Source organism: Leptopilina boulardi, unplaced genomic scaffold, assembly GCF_019393585.1.
Source record: "Leptopilina boulardi isolate dan_hultmark-lab unplaced genomic scaffold, ZJU_Lbou_2.1 LbouV2_60, whole genome shotgun sequence".
Taxonomy (NCBI): Eukaryota; Metazoa; Arthropoda; class Insecta; order Hymenoptera; family Figitidae; genus Leptopilina; species Leptopilina boulardi.
In genome coordinates this window covers 186,899-208,901 of record NW_026138006.1, presented here as the reverse complement: position 1 = coordinate 208,901, position 22,003 = coordinate 186,899, and the positions used below count along the sequence as shown (strand labels likewise).

General features: G+C 25.8%; 1 long non-coding RNA gene across 3 annotated transcripts; it reads right to left on the bottom strand.

Annotated features, from left to right (window-relative positions):
- Positions 1-7,143: 7,143 nt before the first annotated feature.
- On the bottom strand, positions 7,144-15,723 carry LOC127290342 (uncharacterized). Of its 3 annotated transcripts, none has more exons than XR_007844306.1 (3): positions 15,567-15,723; positions 8,234-8,292; positions 7,144-7,404 (listed from the first exon to the last, which is right to left on the bottom strand). It is a non-coding gene; the product is annotated as an uncharacterized LOC127290342 (long non-coding RNA). The 3 variants fall into 3 exon arrangements; XR_007844305.1 differs by lacking the exon at positions 15,567-15,723 and adding an exon at positions 14,747-14,872; XR_007844304.1 differs by lacking the exon at positions 15,567-15,723 and adding an exon at positions 13,087-13,179.
- Positions 15,724-22,003: the final 6,280 nt, after the last annotated feature.

The window sequence follows — 22,003 nt, the reverse complement described above, 5'->3', positions numbered from 1 at the left end:
ATGGGAAAGTTGTAGCTGATAAAATTTTGAAGAAAAAAGTCTCTGGGGTCATTATGCCAAGATGAATACATTACAAGATAATTGAGTGAGAAATTCTGATTTTTGTGTAAAAAAATATAAATAATATGTATATAGAGTGGTTTTTTTCTAAATTGATATTTTTTTTCACTTGTATCATATTTTCTGAGTCTATTATGATGAGAATGTGTCTATTTTATGGACTGATTTTTTTCACCCCATTAATAAAATTTAATTTTTCATAAAAAATGTCTTTTTTGGCATTTTTTAGGTGTTTTTCGACAATGAAACCACTGTAACTTTTACAATTTTAATTTTACCAAAAAATTTTATTTAAAAAAAATGTTTTCTTTTTCCTGGACTGTAATGCTGTGTAGAGAAAAAAATTTTTTTTAAAAAAAAATTAAATTTCAAAATTTTGAAAATCCCGCAGTTTTTGCATTTTTTGATGAAAATGGCTGGCTAACGAACTTAACCTGTATTTTGATACTAACTTTGTGTATGCAAAATTGCAAAACGATTTGTTTCGATTTACAAAAGTTATTGTGTCAACAACATTTTGTGTCTACATACGTACATACATGCATACATACATACATACATACATACATACATACAGACACACAGACAGACACTTTCGCCGGACCATGTTTTTTCGACTCAGGGCACCTCAGAACGTAAAGATTTCATGGAAATAGTAAAAGTCAATTTTCGACCAATTATAATACCTTCTCATCCCTATCGAAAATTCCGACATCGGAACATAGATTGTAGCCTACATCTGAAACGTTATCTAAATTCATATAGGAAACTATATCGGGAACCATATGGGATGCTATATCGGAAACTATACAGGAATCGATGTTGGAAATTGGGACAGGCAAAGATGTATTTTCCCATATAGTTTCCGATATGGTTTCTACCCAGTTGAAAATTCCGACCTCGTTTACGACGTCGTATTCTAAGTAGTTTGCGACGTAGTAAACGACGTAGAAAACGACATAGTAGCAAACTACGTCGTTTACGATGTTGCAAAAATTATTTTAATATTATTTATTTAGTAATTTAGTAAGTCCAATATCTAATATTAAAAATTTTAATAATAATTTAAAAAATCAATAATTTAAAAAAAATTTATTTTTATTATTTTTTAATAGTTATTATTATTATTTTATTTTTAATATTTAAATTAAAATAAAAAAATGGTCATCAAAATATTAGTGAAACCATTTCTTCCAAAAAAGAATTTGTCTCAAATCCAATAAAGGAGAGACATCGCGGGAAGAAAAAAATTTCGACAAAAAAAAAATTTTCGATCACTGCTTATATACCAATCTAATGGCACCTCAACTGCGAGAAACAGTTATGATGTTCGCCCTCCCTGTGGCGTTGAGCGAACTTAAGTCCAGAGCTGAGCCATCAGCGCAGCGCGGAAACATTTGAAAAATTTGATTTTATTAGATATTTTATTTTATTTTAAATATGACAAATAATTAACTTAATAAATAATTAATGTCATAAATAATTATTAATAACATAATGTCATACTTAATAATTCGTTAATTAATTATTTTTAACGAAAATTTGACAAAAAAAAAATTTGTTGGACAAAAAAAATATTACCATTAAAAAATAATTTTTTTGTTAAATTTTTGTAGTAAAAAAAATTTTTTCAAGACAATTATTTGTGACCTAAAAAAATATCACGATGAGAATATAATTAACAAAAAAAATTACTCGTAGCACAGAAAAAATTTCACCATGAGAAAATAATTTTTTTTAAATTTTATTTGTAAAAAATTTATTGGTAGCTCAAAAAAAAATATCACGATGAGAAAATAATTTTTTGTCAAATTTTCTCTGTAAATAAATTAATTAACTAAATAACGTACCGTAAAACGGGGTTATTTCGCTCATTGCGGGTAAATTCGCTCACCCACTTTTATGCTTTATTTCAGCTTTAAAATAAAGTTTAATACATTTATTAGCAGGTAAAAATGTTAAATTTGTTAATAGAAATACTAAATTTTAGTTTTTAATCAAATTTAAAGCAAAAAAATGGGTGAGCGACTTTACCCGCACTGAGCGAAATAACCCTGTTTTACGGTAATTATTAGTTACTTAATTTTTTACAACGAAAATGTAACAAAAAAATATTTGTAGCACAAAAATAATATCAAGATGAGAAATTTAATTATCTTTAAATTTTCTCTGTAAAAAAAATATTTTGTGGCCTAAAAAAATTATCACGATAAGAAAATAACTTTTTTGTCAAATTTTCTCTCCAAAACAATTAATTCACTAAATACCGTAATAAATCGTTGATTTTTTTTACTACGAAAATTTACCAAAAATTTATTCGTAGCACAAAAGAATATCACAATGATAAAATAATAATTTTTTTTCAAATTTTCTTTGAAAAAAAAAATTTGTGTTTTTAAAAAAAATCACGATGAAAAATAATTTTGTTGTAAAAATTTCTCTGTAAAAAAATTTAACAAAAAAATTATACGTAGCACAAAAAAATATTACGATGAGAAATTTACTTATTTTTAAATTTTCTCAGTAAAAAAATTATTTGTGGCACAAATAAAATATCACGATGAGAAAATAATTTTTTTTGTCAAAATTTCTCTGTAAAAAAAATTAATTAAATAATTATATAATAATAAAATGTTTGGTCTGTCTTTCTGTCCTAACTTGAAGTTGGCCTTTTCTGATTTCACGTGTTTTTTTGAATAGTAATCTTATGACGTGTCAAATTTTCACAATTCTTTTTCTCATTTTTGCCAAAGTTGTATAATTGTGTTTCCAAATTTCGGAATAAGTTTCTTTAAAATTCCAAATTCGAAAATTCAATTCACGAAGCTGAAGTACACAACGTTTACCAACGAAATTTTTTTTAAAGTTGTATATTAATTCAAAAATTGTATATTGATTCAGAATTGTATACAAATACAAAAAATTTATGATGAGAAAAAAGATGCGCCAGGAAATTTCGTACAAGATAGTAATTTGAAAAAAATTTATTTTTAAGGTACCAGGGGCCAACGATTACCTATTAAATATTAATTATAAAAACACAGGCCTCGAATCAACTTAAAGACACAAAACAGTCGTTTTAGTCGATTTATATTCCAAAAAAAAGTGGATTTGTTTTTCATTTTAACAAAAATGTTTTACAGGTTTTTAAATAAAATTTTTTTTTTTAATAATAATCCTTTTCGAAGGGTTAAAGTTGAAATTTTTAGAAATAATTAAATTTCAAAAGATATTGTTAATTTTCAAACAATTATTAAATTTTACAGAACTAAAAATAATTTATCAAACAATTTTTGGAAAACATTTTTTAAATTTAATTGAATTTTCAAAGATTTAAAATTGAGATTTTTGAAATTAATTGAAACTTTAAGTGTTTTGTAATTAAAATTTTAGATGATTTCACTAAAAATTTATTAGAAAATGCGGACAAAATACAATAATTTGAAAATCATTTTTAATTGAAAAATGGTTTCAGATAGTTGAATTTTCAAAGAATATTATTAAAATAGTTAAAAATAATTGAATTTCCTTAGAGTTATAATTGAAATTATTAAATTTCAAAAAAAAAAAAATTTCGATGGAAAATTTTAGAAATTTTAGATGCTTTTAAATTCAAATTATTGAAAATTCAATTAATTTTGAATTCAAATTTTTGAGAATAATGAAATTTTATTTGATTTTAAATTTGGAAAATAATTGAATTTCAGTTCATTTTTAATTGAAAATTTTGGGAAATAATTGAATTTTAATTGAAATTTTGGATAATAATTTAATTTAAGTTCATTTTTGATTGAAAATTTGGATAATTAATTTTAAATAGAAATTTTAGAAAATAATTGAATTTTATTTCATTTTAAATTGAAAACTTGGTAAATAATTAAATTTTAAATTGAAAATTTTGGATAATTATTGAATTTTAATTGATTTTGAATTAAAATTTCGGGTAATAATTGAATTTTATTTTTTTTTGAATTGAAATTTTTAAAAAATAATTCAATTTTATTCTGATATTTTTTTTAAATTATAAACAATTGTTAAATTTCATAAAAATTTTAATTGACAAATAATTTTGATATAATTGAATTTGTGATGTATTTAATTAAAATTATTAAAAATAATTAATTTAGTGAAGAATCATTTTAGTTCATTTGTTAAATAATTGAATTGAAGAAGATCTGAAGAAGATCTACATTTTATACAAAAAAAATGTATTTTATTTACATTTTTTTCAAATGTAAAAAAAATGTCGCATTTTATTAAAATAAGTCGATAAAAGTCGTAGTTTTGAAAAAAGTCGGAAAAAGTCGTATAATCCGAGGCCTGTAAACATATAATTTTCATTATTATCATTTAATATGTTATAATATTCTAATAAATTAAATTATTATTAATAATATTAATCTTTAATTTCTTTATAACAAATAATTAAATCCTCAATTTGGCGCGCTTGCGCGCGTTTAATTTTGCTAGTTAGCTTAATAATTAGTTAATTAATTTTTTTACTACGAAAATTTAACCTGCTAATAAATGTATTAAACTTTATTTTAAAGCTGAAATAAAGCATAAAAGTGGGTGAGCGAATTTACCCGCAATGAGCGAAATAACCCCGTTTTACGGTACGTTATTTAGTTAATTAATTTATTTACAGAGAAAATTTGACAAAAAATTATTTTCTCATCGTGATATTTTTTTTTGAGCTACCAATAAATTTTTTACAAATAAAATTTTAAAAAAATTATTTTCTCATGGTGAAATTTTTTCTGTGCTGGGTCAATCCATTATATTTTGAAAGAAGTCGTCGCTGACTAATTTTTAAAAATTATAATACTTTGCAGGAATGATTTTGAAGTTATCAAGATCACGAAATGAAAAGAATTTTATTAAAATTTTAATTATTTATTGCAAAATATGAATTTAAAGTATATGAGGTGCTGAAAACTGTCAATTTTTTAGCCATTAGAAAATATGCAAAAATACGTAGAATTTACCATAAAAATAAAAAAAAATTGTTGTAATTTACTAAGAATGAATAAATTTATCATTATCAATTGATGTAATTATTTAAATATGTGAAATAATATATAAAATATGATTTTCAAGTTCGCCTGACAAATAACCTAAATTTGCAAATTTCATCTATTAAATGTGAGAAAGAGAAGTCATTAAATTGAAAAAAACCTTACCAAATATAAAGTACCTGTGACTAACTTTTAGTTTTTCTTAGCACTTTTTTCCTTTTTTCTTCATAAATGTGAAATAAAAAGCAATAAAAATTGGCACTTTGCTTATTTTCACTATTTTCAAATGTAAATAACTTTCTTGGAGAAAACTGAAAAATTACAAAACTTGGGCAATATCTAATTGATCACTAACTACACACACTGGAAAAAAATTCGCTTTGGTCCCAAAGATATTTTTTGAGATAATTATGTTTAAATTTTTCACAATTTTAATCAGGTTAATGCATGTGATTTTTATAAAATTGAAGTTAGTTCAAAATGTTTAACCAATAAAACCTAACTTCGTCCTTAAAAAACTACATGTATTAACCTGATAAAAATTGTGAAAAGTTTAAACTTAATTATCTCAAAAAGTATCTTCGGGACCAAAGCGAATTTTTTTCCAGTGTGTGTAGTTAGTGATCTTGAAAAAATTTTTTTTACTACAAAAATTTAACAAAAAAATTATTTTTTAATGGTAATATTTTTTTTGTCCAACAAATTTTTTTTTTGTCAAATTTTCGTTAAAAATAATTAATTAACGAATTATTAAGTATGACATTATGTTATTAATAATTATTTATGACATTAATTATTTATTAAGTTAATTATTTGTCATATTTAAAATAAAATAAAATATCTAATAAAATCAAATTTTTCAAATGTTTCCGCGCTGCGCTGATGGCTCAGCTCTGGACTTAAGTTCGCTCAACGCCACAGGGAGGGCGAACATCATAACTGTTTCTCGCAGTTGAGGTGCCATTAGATTGGTATATAAGCAGTGATCGAAAATTTTTTTTTTGTCGAAATTTTTTTCTTCCCGCGATGTCTCTCCTTTATTGGATTTGAGACAAATTCTTTTTTGGAAGAAATGGTTTCACTAATATTTTGATGATAATTTTTTTATTTTAATTTAAATATTAAAAATAAAATAATAATAATAACTATTAAAAAATAATAAAAATAAATTTTTTTTAAATTATTGATTTTTTAAATTATTATTAAAATTTTTAATATTGGATATTGGACTTACTAAATTACTAAATAAATAATATTAAAATAATTTTTGCAACATCGAAAACGACGTAGTTTGCTACTATGTCGTTTTCTACGTCGTTTACTACGTCGCAAACTACTTAGAATACGACGTCGTAAACGAGGTCGGAATTTTCAACTGGGTAGAAACCATATCGGAAACTATATGGCAAAATACATCTTTGCCTGTCCCAATTTCCAACATCGATTCCTGTATAGTTTCCGATATAGCATCCCATATGGTTCCCGATATAGTTTCCTATATGAATTTAGATAACGTTTCAGATGTAGGCTACAATCTATGTTCCGATGTCGGAATTTTCGATAGGGATGTGATGAGAATGTAAAAATAAATGCTTTTTTCATTAAAATCTTAAAAACGTAAAGAGATAGAGAATAATGTTTAATGGGAAAATTGTAGCTGATAAAATTTTGAAGAAAAAAGTCTCTGGGGTCATTATGCCAAGATAAATACATTACAAGATAATTGAGTGAGAAATTCTGATTTTTGTGTAAAAAAATATAAATAATATGTACATGGAGTGGTTTTTTTCTAAATTGATATTTTTTTCACTTGTATCAAATTTTCTGATTCTATTATGATGAGAATGTGTCTATTTTATGGACTGATTTTTTTCACCCCATTAATAAAATTAAATTTTAATAAAAAATGTCTTTTTTGGCGTTTTTTAGGTGTTTTTCGACAATGAAACCACTGTAACTTTTACAATTTTAATTTAATCAAAAAATTTTATTTAAAAAAAATGTTTTCTTTTTCCTGGACTGTAATGCTGTGTAGAGAAAAAAATTTTTTTTTTTTTAAATTAAATTTCAAAATTTTGAAAATCCCGCAGTTTTTGCATTTTTTGATGAAAATGGCTGGCTAACGAACTTAACCTGTATTTTGATACTAACTTTGTGTATGCAAAATTGCAAAACGATTTGTTTCGATTTACAAAAGTTATTGTGTCAACAACATTTTGTGTCTACATACGTACATACATACATACATACATACTTACATACATACATACATACAGACACACAGACAGACACTTTCGCCGGACCATGTTTTTTCGACTCAGGGCACCTCAAAACGTAAAGATGTCATGGAAATAGTAAAAGTCAATTTTCGACCAATTATAATACCTTCTCATGTGATGAGAATGTAAAAATAAATGCTTTTTTCATTAAAACCTTAAAAACGTAAAGAGATGGAGAATAATGTTTAATGGGAAAGTTGTAGCTGATAAAATTTTGAAGAAAAAAGTCTCTGGGGTCATTATGCCAAGATGAATACATTACAAGATAATTGAGTGAGAAATTCTGATTTTTGTGTAAAAAAATATAAATAATATGTATATAGAGTGGTTTTTTTCTAAATTGATATTTTTTTCACTTGTATCATATTTTCTGAGTCTATTATGATGAGAATGTGTCTATTTTATGGACTAATTTTTTTCACCCCATTAATAAAATTAAATTTTTCATAAAAAATGTCTTTTTTGGCGTTTTTTAGGTGTTTTTCGACAATGAAACCACTGTAACTTTTACAATTTTAATTTAATCAAAAAATTTTATTTAAAAAAAAATTTTTTTTTTTTTCCTGGACTGTAATGCTGTGTAGAGAAAAAAATTTTTTTTTAAAAAAAATTAAATTTCAAAATTTTGAAAATCCCTCAGTTTTTGCATTTTTTGATGAAAATGGCTGGCTAACGAACTTAACCTGTATTTTTATACTAACTTTGTGTATGCAAAATTGCAAAACGATTTGTTTTGATTTACAAAAGTTATTGTGTCAACAACATTTCGTGTCTACATACGTACATACATGCATACATACATACATACATACATACATACATACAGACACACAGACAAACACTTTCGCCGGACCATGTTTTTTCGACTCACGGCACCTCAAAACGTAAAGATTTCATGGAAATAGTAAAAGTCAATTTTCGACCAATTATAATACCTTCTCATGTGATGAGAATGTAAAAATAAATGCTTTTTTAATTAAAATCTTAAAAACGTAAAGAGATAGAGAATAATGTTTCATGGGAAAGTTGTAGCTGATAAAATTTTGAAGAAAAAAGTCTCTGGGGTCATTATGCCAAGATGAATACATTACAAGATAATTGAGTGAGAAATTCTGATTTTTGTGTAAAAAAATATAAATAATATGTATATAGAGTGGTTTTTTTCTAAATTGATATTTTTTTCACTTGTATCATATTTTCTGAGTCTATTATGATGAGAATGTGTCTATTTTATGGACTAATTTTTTTCACCCCATTAATAAAATTAAATTTTTCATAAAAAATGTCTTTTTTAGCGTTTTTTTGGTGTTTTTTGACAATGAAACCACTGTAACTTTTACAATTTTAATTTAATCAAAAAATTTTATTTAAAAAAAATGTTTTCTTTTTCCTGGACTGTAATGCTGTGTAGAGAAAAAAAATTTTTTTTTTTTTAAATTAAATTTCAAAATTTTGAAAATCCCGCAGTTTTTGCATTTTTTGATGAAAATGGCTGGCTAACGAACTTAACCTGTATTTTGATACTAACTTTGTGTATGCAAAATTGCAAAACGATTTGTTTCGATTTACAAAAGTTATTGTGTCAACAACATTTTGTGTCTACATACGTACATACATACATACATGCATACATACATACATACATACATACATACATACATACATACATACATACAGACACACAGACAGACACTTTCGCCGGACCATGTTTTTTCGACTCAGGGCACCTCAAAACGTAAAGATTTCATGGAAATAGTAAAAGTCAATTTTCGACCAATTATAATACCTTCTCATGTGATGAGAATGTAAAAATAAATGCTTTTTTAATTAAAATCTTAAAAAGGTAAAGAGATAGAGAATAATGTTTAATGGGAAAGTTGTAGCTGATAAAATTTTGAAGAAAAAAGTCTCTGGGGTCATTATGCCAAGATGAATACATTACAAGATAATTGAGTGAGAAATTCTGATTTTTGTGTAAAAAAATATAAATAATATGTATATAGAGTGGTTTTTTTCTAAATTGATATTTTTTCACTTGTATCATATTTTCTGAGTCTATTATGATGAGAATGTGTCTGTTTTATGGACTGATTTTTTTCACCCCATTAATAAAATTAAATTTTTCATAAAAAATGTCTTTTTTGGCGTTTATTAGGTGTTTTTCGACAATGAAACCACTGTAACTTTTACAATTTTAATTTAATCAAAAAATTTTATTTAAAAAAAATGTTTTCTTTTTCCTGGACTGTAATGCTGTGTAGAGAAAAAAAAATTTTTTTTTTAAAAATTAAATTTCAAAATTTTGAAAATCCCGCAGTTTTTGCATTTTTTGATGAAAATGGCTGGCTAACGAACTTAACCTGTATTTTGATACTAACTTTGTGTATGCAAAATTGCAAAACGATTTGTTTCGATTTACAAAAGTTATTGTGTCAACAACATTTTGTGTCTACATACGTACATACATACATACATACATACAAACAGACACACAGACAGACACTTTCGCCGGACCATGTTTTTTCGACTCAGGGCACCTCAAAACGTAAAGATTTCATGGAAATAGTAAAAGTCAATTTTCGACCAATTATAATACCTTCTCATGTGATGAGAATGTAAAAATAAATGCTTTTTTCATTAAAATCTTAAAAACGTAAAGAGATAGAGAATAATGTTTAATGGGAAAGTTGTAGCTGATAAAATTTTGAAGAAAAAAGTCTGTGGGGTCATTATGCCAAGATGAATACATTACAAGATAATTGAGTGAGAAATTCTGATTTTTGTGTAAAAAAATATAAATAATATGTATATAGAGTGGTTTTTTTCTAAATTGATATTTTTTCACTTGTATCATATTTTCTGAGTCTATTATGATGAGAATGTGTCTGTTTTATGGACTGATTTTTTTCACCCCATTAATAAAATTAAATTTTTCATAAAAAATGTCTTTTTTGGCGTTTATTAGGTGTTTTTCGACAATGAATCCACTGTAACTTTTACAATTTTAATTTAATCAAAAAATTTTATTTAAAAAAAATGTTTTCTTTTTCCTGGACTGTAATGCTGTGTAGAGAAAAAAAAATTTTTTTTTTAAAAATTAAATTTCAAAATTTTGAAAATCCCGCAGTTTTTGCATTTTTTGATGAAAATGGCTGGCTAACGAACTTAACCTATATTTTGATACTAACTTTGTGTATGCAAAATTGCAAAACGATTTGTTTCGATTTACAAAAGTTATTGTGTCAACAACATTTTGTGTCTACATACGTACATACATACATACATACATACATACATACAAACAGACACACAGACAGACACTTTCGCCGGACCATGTTTTTTCGACTCAGGGCACCTCAAAACGTAAAGATTTCATGGAAATAGTAAAAGTCAATTTTCGACCAATTATAATACCTTCTCATGTGATGAGAATGTAAAAATAAATGCTTTTTTCATTAAAATCTTAAAAACGTAAAGAGATAGAGAATAATGTTTAATGGGAAAGTTGTAGCTGATAAAATTTTGAAGAAAAAAGTCTGTGGGGTCATTATGCCAAGATGAATACATTACAAGATAATTGAGTGAGAAATTCTGATTTTTGTGTAAAAAAATATAAATAATATGTATATAGAGTGGTTTTTTTCTAAATTGATATTTTTTTCACTTGTATCATATTTTCTGAGTCTATTATGATGAGAATGTGTCTATTTTATGGACTGATTTTTTTCACCCCATTAACAGACGTACATACATACATACATACATACATACTTACATACATACATACATACAGACACACAGACAGACACTTTCGCCGGACCATGTTTTTTCGACTCAGGCCACCTCAAAACGTAAAGATGTCATGCAAATAGTAAAAGTCAATTTTCGACCAATTATAATACCCTCTCATGTGATGAGAATGTAAAAATAAATGCTTTTTTCATTAAAATCTTAAAAACGTAAAGAGATAGAGAATAATGTTTAATGGGAAAGTTGTAGCTGATAAAATTTTGAAGAAAAAAGTCTCTGGGGTCATTATGCTAAGATGAATACATTACAAGATAATTGAGTGAGAAATTCTGATTTTTGTGTAAAAAAATATAAATAATATTATATATATATAGAGTGGTTTTTTTCTAAATTGATATTGGGATCTGAAATACTGCGATACGCCATCTGGTGAGAGCCTTGTTGTGGTGGCCATGTTTTCATTCCGTGTTTCTCTAACATATACAAAAGAAAGAGATAAAAAACCAAGATGGTTGTCACAAAAAGGCTCAGGGGTGGGTCAGTTTCGCGTGATTTCTGATCCCAATTTTTTTCACTTGTGTCATATTTTCTGAGTCTATTATGATGAGAATGTGTCTATTTTATGGACTGATTTTTTTCACCCTATTAATAAAATTAAATTTTTCATAAAAAATGTCTTTTTTGGCGTTTTTTAGGTGTTTTTCGACAATGAAACCACTGTAACTTTTACAATTTTAATTTAATCAAAAAATTTTATTTAAAAAAAGTGTTTTCTTTTTCCTGGACTGTAATGCTGTGTAGAGAAAAAAATTTTTTTTTTAAAAAAATTAAATTTCAAAATTTTGAAAATCCCGCAGTTTTTGCATTTTTTGATGAAAATGGCTGGCTAACGAACTTAACCTGTATTTTGATACTAACTTTGTGTATGCAAAATTGCAAAACGATTTGTTTCGATTTACAAAAGTTATTGTGTCAACAACATTTTGTGTCTACATACGTACATACATACATACATACATACATACATACATACATACAAACAGACACACAGACAGACACTTTCGCCGGACCATGTTTTTTCGACTCAGGGCACCTCAAAACGTAAAGATTTCATGGAAATAGTAAAAGTCAATTTTCGACCAATTATAATACCTTCTCATGTGATGAGAATGTAAAAATAAATGCTTTTTTCATTAAAATCTTAAAAACGTAAAGAGATAGAGAATAATGTTTAATGGGAAAGTTGTAGCTGATAAAATTTTGAAGCAAAAAGTCTGTGGGGTCATTATGCCAAGATGAATACATTACAAGATAATTGAGTGAGAAATTCTGATTTTTGTGTAAAAAAATATAAATAATATGTATATAGAGTGGTTTTTTTCTAAATTGATATTTTTTTCACTTGTATCATATTTTCTGAGACTATTATGATGAGAATGTGTCTATTTTATGGACTGATTTTTTTCACCCCATTAATAAAATTAAATTTTTCATAAAAAATGTCTTTTTTGGCGTTTTTTAGGTGTTTTTCGACAATGAAACCACTGTAACTTTTACAATTTTAATTTAATCAAAAAATTTTATTTAAAAAAAATGTTTTCTTTTTCCTGGACTGTAATGCTGTGTAGAGAAAAAAATTTTTTTTTTTTAAAAATTAAATTTCAAAATTTTGAAAATCCCGCAGTTTTTGCATTTTTTGATGAAAATGGCTGGCTAACGAACTTAACCTGTATTTTGATACTAACTTTGTGTATGCAAAATTGCAAAACAATTTGTTTCGATTTACAAAAGTTATTGTGTCAACAAAATTTTGTGTCTACATACGTACATACATACATACATACATACTTACATACATACATACATACAGACACAGAGACAGACACTTTCGCCGGACCATGTTTTTTCGACTCAGGGCACCTCAAAACGTAAAGATGTCATGGAAATAGTAAAAGTCAATTTTCGACCAATTATAATACCTTCTCATGTGATGAGAATGTAAAAATAAATGCTTTTTTCATTAAAATCTTAAAAACGTAAAGAGATAGAGAATAATGTTTAATGGGAAAGTTGTAGCTGATAAAATTTTGAAGCAAAAAGTCTGTGGGGTCATTATGCCAAGATGAATACATTACAAGATAATTGAGTGAGAAATTCTGATTTTTGTGTAAAAAAATATAAATAATATGTATATAGAGTGGTTTTTTTCTAAATTGATATTTTTTTCACTTGTATCATTTTATGAGTCTATTATGATGAGAATGTGTCTATTTTATGGACTGATTTTTTTCACCCCATTAATAAAATTAAATTTTTCATAAAAAATGTCTTTTTTGGCGTTTTTTAAGTGTTTTTCGACAATGAAACCACTGTAACTTTTACAATTTTAATTTAATCAAAAAATTTTATTTAAAAAAAGTGTTTTCTTTTTCCTGGACTGTAATGCTGTGTAGAGAAAAAAATTTTTTTTTTAAAAAAATTAAATTTCAAAATTTTGAAAATCCCGCAGTTTTTGCATTTTTTGATGAAAATGGCTGGCTAACGAACTTAACCTGTATTTTGATACTAACTTTGTGTATGCAAAATTGCAAAACGATTTGTTTCGATTTACAAAAGTTATTGTGTCAACAACATTTTGTGTCTACATACGTACATACATACATACATACATACATACATACATACAAACAGACACACAGACAGACACTTTCGCCGGACCATGTTTTTTCGACTCAGGGCACCTCAAAACGTAAAGATTTCATGGAAATAGTAAAAGTCAATTTTCGACCAATTATAATACCTTCTCATGTGATGAGAATGTAAAAATAAATGCTTTTTTCATTAAAATCTTAAAAACGTAAAGAGATAGAGAATAATGTTTAATGGGAAAGTTGTAGCTGATAAAATTTTGAAGAAAAAAGTCTCTGGGGTCATTATGCCAAGATGAATACATTACAAGATAATTGAGTGAGAAATTCTGATTTTTGTGTAAAAAAATATAAATAATATGTATATAGAGTGGTTTTTTTCTAAATTGATATTTTTTTCACTTGTATCATATTTTCTGAGACTATTATGATGAGAATGTGTCTATTTTATGGACTGATTTTTTTCACCCCATTAATAAAATTAAATTTTTCATAAAAAATGTCTTTTTTGGCGTTTTTTAGGTGTTTTTCGACAATGAAACCACTGTAACTTTTACAATTTTAATTTAATCAAAAAATTTTATTTAAAAAAAATGTTTTCTTTTTCCTGGACTCTAATGCTGTGTAGAGAAAAAAATTTTTTTTTTTTAAAAATTAAATTTCAAAATTTTGAAAATCCCGCAGTTTTTGCATTTTTTGATGAAAATGGCTGGCTAACGAACTTAACCTGTATTTTGATACTAACTTTGTGTATGCAAAATTGCAAAACAATTTGTTTCGATTTACAAAAGTTATTGTGTCAACAAAATTTTGTGTCTACATACGTACATACATACATACATACATACATACATACATACTTACATACATACATACATACAGACACAGAGACAGACACTTTCGCCGGACCATGTTTTTTCGACTCAGGGCACCTCAAAACGTAAAGATGTCATGGAAATAGTAAAAGTCAATTTTCGACCAATTATAATACCTTCTCATGTGATGAGAATGTAAAAATAAATGCTTTTTTCATTAAAATCTTAAAAACGTAAAGAGATAGAGAATAATGTTTAATGGGAAAGTTGTAGCTGATAAAATTTTGAAGAAAAAAGTCTGTGGGGTCATTATGCCAAGATGAATACATTACAAGATAATTGAGTGAGAAATTCTGATTTTTGTGTAAAAAAATATAAATAATATGTATATAGAGTGGTTTTTTTCTAAATTGATATTTTTTCATTTGTATCATTTTCTGAGTCTATTATGATGAGAATGTGTCTATTTTATGGACTGATTTTTTTCACCCCATTAATAAAATTAAATTTTTCATAAAAAATGTCTTTTTTGGCGTTTTTTAAGTGTTTTTCGACAATGAAACCACTGTAACTTTTACAATTTTAATTTAATCAAAAAATTTTAGTTAAAAAAAGTGTTTTCTTTTTCCTGGACTGTAATGCTGTGTAGAGAAAAAAACTTTTTTTTTAAAAAAATTAAATTTCAAAATTTTGAAAATCCCGCAGTTTTTGCATTTTTTGATGAAAATGGCTGGCTAACGAACTTAACCTGTATTTTGATACTAACTTTGTGTATGCAACATTGCAAAACGATTTGTTTCGATTTACAAAAGTTATTGTGTCAACAACATTTTGTGTCTACATACGTACATACATACATACATACATACATACATACATACATACAGACACACAGACAGACACTTTCGCCGGACCATGTTTTTTCGACTCAGGGCACCTCAAAACGTAAAGATTTCATAGAAATAGTAAAAGTCAATTTTCGACCAATTATAATACCTTCTCATGTGATGAGAATGTAAAAATAAATGCTTTTTTCATTAAAATCTTAAAAACGTAAAGAGATAGAGAATAATGTTTAATGGGAAAGTTGTAGCTGATAAAATTTTGAAGAAAAAAGTCTCTGGGGTCATTATGCCAAGATAAATACATTACAAGATAATTGAGTGAGAAATTCTGATTTTTGTGTAAAAAAATATAAATAATATGTATATAGAGTGCCACACTTGGCTTCAAGTAGATTTAGGTTTTGCAAAAATGGTGATGAAATCAGGAAGTGGCATGTTATTCCTCTTTATTTAAAGGTTTAAAAAACGTAAAGACCAAAATCTTAGCTGATCCTTTTCTCAAGTTATTGTCAAATTAAAATTTTTTTAACGAAATTTATATAAGATAATAAGAGAATAATTATTGAACATTAGTTTAATTAAAAAATTTAATGTTTTAGTAACAATTAACTATCTTAAAAATAACAACGAAGATATATTTTCTTAATTATTTTAGTTTTAATTAACAAATTTAACACATTGGAATCATCAACAATTTTCTCAAAGGTGTTTTGAAGAGAACTCTGCCGCCCCAACAAGAATAACCGTATCTGCATTTAGGATGAGTCACCTACTTGCCACTGCCACTGCCACCAATAAGTGACTTAACCAAAATGTAGTTACTGCTACTCTTGTTGGGACGGCAGAACTCGATTACTGCTTTTTTGAATCGAATTAAATAGGTAGGATGGTCAATCAAATTAATTTTGTAACGCTCCCAAAACTTTAAAAATTCTCGGTGAATTGATTCACCAGCCTGTTCTGACCACAAACCTAAACCACGATTTCCTAAAAAACTCAAACTTTCTTGAATGTGTGATACTGCGACATGGATTTTTAAAGTTTCGGTAGCTTCCGTACCCGAAGCACACTTGGCTTCAAGTAGATTTAGGTTTTGCAAAAACATCACACATTCAAGAAAGTTTGAGTTTTTTAGGAAATCGTGGTTTAGATTTGTGGTCAGAACAAGCTGGTGAATCAATTCACCGAGAATTTTTAAAGTTTTGGGAGCGTTACAAAATTAATTTGATTGACCATCCTACCTATTTAATTCGATTCAAAAAAGCAGTAATCGAGTTCTCTTCAAAACGCCTTTGAGAAAATTGTCGATGATTCCAATGTGTTAAATTTGTTAATTAAAACTAAAATAATTAAGAAAAATATCTTCGTTGTTATTTTTAAGATAGTTAATTGTTACTAAAACATTAAATTTTTTAATTAAACTAATGTGCAATAATTATTCTCTTATTATCTTTTATAAATTTCGTTAAAAAAATTTTAATTTGACAATAACTTGAGAAAAGGATCAGCTAAGATTTTGGTCTTTACGTTTTTTAAACCTTTAAATAAAGAGGAATAACATGCCACTTCCCGATTTCGTCACCATTTTTGCAAAACCTAAATCTACTTGAAGCCAAGTGTGAGTGGTTTTTTTCTAAATTGATATTTTTTTCACTTGTATCATTTTCTGAGTCTATTATGATGAGAATGTGTCTATTTTATGGACTGATTTTTTTCACCCCATTAATAAAATTAAATTTTTCATAAAAAATGTCTTTTTTGGCGTTTTTTAGGTGTTTTTCGACAATGAAACCACTGTAACTTTCACAATTTTAATTTAATCAAAAAATTTTATGTAAAAAAAATGTTTTCTTTTTCCTGGACTGTAATGCTGTGTAGAGAAAAAAATTTTTTTTTTCAAAAAATTAAATTTCAAAATTTTGAAAATCCCGCAGTTTTTGCATTTTTTGATGAAAATGGCTGGCTAACGAACTTAACCTGTATTTTGATACTAACTTTGTGTATGCAAAATTGCAAAACGATTTGTTTCGATTTACAAAAGTTATTGTGTCAACAACATTTTGTGTCTACATACGTACATACATACATACATACATACTTACATACAGACACACAGACAGACACTTTCGCCGGACCATGTTTTTTCGACTCAGGGCACCTCAAAACGTAAAGATGTCATGGAAATAGTAAAAGTCAATTTTCGACCAATTATAATACCTTCTCATGTGATGAGAATGTAAAAATAAATGCTTTTTTCAATAAAATCTTAAAAACGTAAAGAGATAGAGAATAATGTTTAATGGGAAAGTTGTAGCTGATAAAATTTTGAAGAAAAAAGTCTCTGGGGTCATTATGCCAAGATGAATACATTACAAGATAATTGAGTGAGAAATTCTGATTTTTGTGTAAAAAAATATAAATAATATGTATATAGAGTGGTTTTTTTCTAAATTGATATTTTTTTCACTTGTATCATATTTTCTGAGTCTATTATGATGAGAATGTGTCTATTTTATGGACTGATTTTTTTCACCCTATTAATAAAATTAAATTTTTCATAAAAAATGTCTTTTTTGGCGTTTTTTAGGTGTTTTTCGACAATGAAACCACTGTAACTTTTACAATTTTAATTTAATCAAAAAATTTTATTTAAAAAAAATGTTTTCTTTTTCCTGGACTGTAATGCTGTGTAGAGAAAAAAAATTTTTTTTAAAAAAAATTAAATTTCGAAATTTTGAAAATCCCGCAGTTTTTGCATTTTTTGATGAAAATGGCTGGCTAACGAACTTAACCTGTATTTTGATACTAACTTTGTGTATGCAAAATTGCAAAACGATTTGTTTCGATTTACAAAAGTTATTGTGTCAACAACATTTTGTGTCTACATACGTACATACATACATACATACATACATACATACATACATACATACATACATACATACAGACACACAGACAGACACTTTCGCCGGACCATGTTTTTTCGACTTAGGGCACCTCAAAACGTAAAGATGTCATGGAAATAGTAAAAGTCAATTTTCGACCAATTATAATACCTTCTCATGTGATGAGAATGTAAAAATGTTTAATTTTTTTTCATGTGTATATATATGAGACAAATTTGTTTATTAAGAATATATGTGTATGTGTGATTAAAAAATTTAATATATTAACTGAAATATGTTTTTATTTAATTTTTAGACGTCTCAATATTTAAAAAGAAAAAAAATATTGGGAGAAAAAAATAGAATAAAAATTTATTTTTACGTGAAAAAAAAGAAAAAAAAATATTTATAAATGTGGTATTTCATACCCCACTCTTTTTTATGGGCCGTCGTCCCTTGACAGTCTGTACTTTTTTTCTCTGAATTATTTTTAATAAGATTATTTTTACAACAGTTTTAAAAAATCTTTCTTTTTTTTTCTTTTGAAAATATAATGTAAATTTGAACAAATCTGACTAGATTTACTTATTTATTTTATTGTTTTTAATTGCATATGTTGTATGTTATCTTTTATTTATTTTGATAATATAATTTTATCAGACCTTTTTTGTTTGATTTTTATTAAATTTGTTTTATATTAACTAAATGAGCTTTGTATGAATTTTAAAGTACACAATATTTTCTTATTATTCTATAAATTATAATATTTCCTGATTTGTTACTATATTTATTTATATTTTATTAAACTACATTTATATAATTGTGAAAACAATAATTTATGTCTTAGCAAACACATTTACCCCACTTGTTAAAAAATTTATTATTGTAGTTTATATTTAATAATGATTATCATGCGGTTACTATGTTAAATATGATTTTTTAATCCTATTCGCTATAAAGCAAATTTTACAATGCAAAAGTCCAAAAAAATTTAATATATTTTGTTTTTGGTACTTCTTATATTATATCATTTTTTAGCTCAAATGTAACGATATTATTTTTTTGAAATTATTAAAAATATCGTTTCTTATATTCTCATTTTTTTCTTTCAATTTTAATCTAAACCACCATCAAAAGTTATATTTTTTAATTGTTGAATTACATTTTTTTAGCATTAGTTCCCATTGAATAAAAACTTTTCAAGGCATATTTTATATTGAATCAATTTTAACAGTATATGAATATTTGAATGAAGTTTTCTATTTTTTTTAATCTTAGTTTTCTTAACCCTATTTTAAAAAAAAATTCTATAATTCCATTTATCACTAGTCCCTTTTTTTAAATATTATCTTATACCCTTTTAGTAATCATTTAAACCCCTTTCGAATTTACCCAATAGACAGATAGTCTTAAATATCTAATATATTGTATTTTGTTATACGTTTCTTTATTGGTATGATAGTTATATCCCATTATCGACCTGTATATAACTTATTTTATTTATCTATTATTAATATTTTTAGCACTGACGCTAATTTTTTATAGTTTTTACTTCTTTATTTCTTACTTTACCATTATAATCAGGTTTTTGTTAAAAATTAATTGTACGATTTATCCCTTTATTATATTGCTTATTTTTTCAAAATTAATATTAATACGTATTTCGCGTTTGTGGCGTTATTTTGCTATTTTAGCAACCAGTTTACTAATTTGTTACTTGCAAACTTAGAATATTCATAAACCCTAATTCTAATATATAGCGATGGCTTTCAACTTTGCTTCAATTTTTGCGGTCAAACTGCAATTAGTAAACATTATAAAAAATGTATAAGAGGCTACAACAATACAATAGCGTTCGCAAGCTTTGGTGCAACATATGTTTCTCTACAAAATAAAGGTCCTTAAGTCTTTAAAATTTGTGGTCAAATTTACCATAACACATATTCATTACATCCCAAAGAAAATGAATGCAGAAAGTATGGTCAACTGTATATAATTGACAATGAATTTGCTACACAAAGTCGTAAAGATATTAATAATAACTGCAGAAATGATAATTTATCTAATTTAGATAAGTTTATCAGAAAAATTAACCCTTATGCTAAAGCGTACAAAATGATGTACGAAGTAGAAAAAGAAGAACAAGAATTTGCTACTAATAATAATAATCTACCTCGAGAAATTAAAATGATTATGAAAAGAGATACGATTTACAGATTATCTGTTCACAATGAAAATGAACAAAAAACCAATTGTTAAACATGGAGGTAGAACACAGACTGTAAATAACTGTGTTAAAAAAATGAATTGTGGTTAAATTTTGAATGTTTAACATTAACTGAAAATCTAAGATTATTAAATATTGATATAAATTTTAACAAATGGTTGTTACATGTAGGAAATGGAGAATTTAATAATAAATATGAAGAATATAATCATGCAACAAAGTTACCAAATGAAATAATTTGTAATGAAGATATAATTACTGAAATTTATGGAAATGTTATAGATTTCGATGAAGGTGACTTACATGAAAAAGTAATATTAGCACCACGAAATAATGATGTATTTAAATTAAATAACGAAATTCTAGAAAGAATAAATAGTGAAGTTAAGGAATATTTAAGTGTGGATTCATGTGGAGCAAGTGAAGATAATGACACATTAAATACAATAGTACCAACTGAAGTTTTAAACAGCTTAACTCCAAACTCCACTTCATAAGTTGCAACTAAAAATTGGAAGTATTGTAATACTTTCAAAAAATATTAATTTAGAAAGGGGACTCTGTAATGGAACACGATGAAAACTAATTAAATTAGCAAGTTATTCTATTTATGCACAAATAATTACTGGAACTTATAAAACTGAAATTGTAATTTTGCCACGAATAACATTATCACCTTCTAATGAAGAAATACCATTTCAAATGTCAAGAAAGCAAGTCCTAATACGTCTGGGATTTGCATTAACGATTAATAAATCTCAAGGTCAATCGTTTAAAAAAGTAGAAATATATTTACCATCACATGTTTTTAAGCATAGACAACTATATGTTACATTGCCAAGAGTAACTTCTAAACAAAATTTGAAATTGTTGTTAACTAATGATTCACAAATAATAAATAGAGATAACAAAAAGGAAGACAGTAAAGGAGAAATTTGTATAAGAAACATTGTTTATCAAGAAATTTTAGATTAAAACATAACTTCTGTTTAAAAATTATAAATTTATTAATAATTTCAACTGTAAAGAAAGTAAATAATTCAAAATAATAATAAAATGCGCTTATCATTAAAGGCTGCACTTTACGCAAAAATTATAATACAAAATAAAAGGTTGCGCTAGAAATTATCGGGTGCGCCTTTCAAAAGTTAAAAAAAATACAAAGCTGCGAGGAACAAGAGCGGCTGCGCCTTTTAAAAATTTGAAGAAAAAATAAAAAGTTGCGCTCAGAAATATCGGTTGCGCTTTACAAACAAATATAAATATAAAATGGCTGTGCTGGAAAATAGCGGCTGCGCCTAAAATCAATGACGTAAAAAATACGTAAATATTAAGTTTTCTAGAAAGGTTACTTTTAGTTAATTAATTACTTTTCATACAATTATGTAAATTTGTTATACTAAAAAAATGAATTCTTCTAAATGAATTTAATAATTAGTACTTTTACTTAATTAATTACTTTTCATACATTTATGT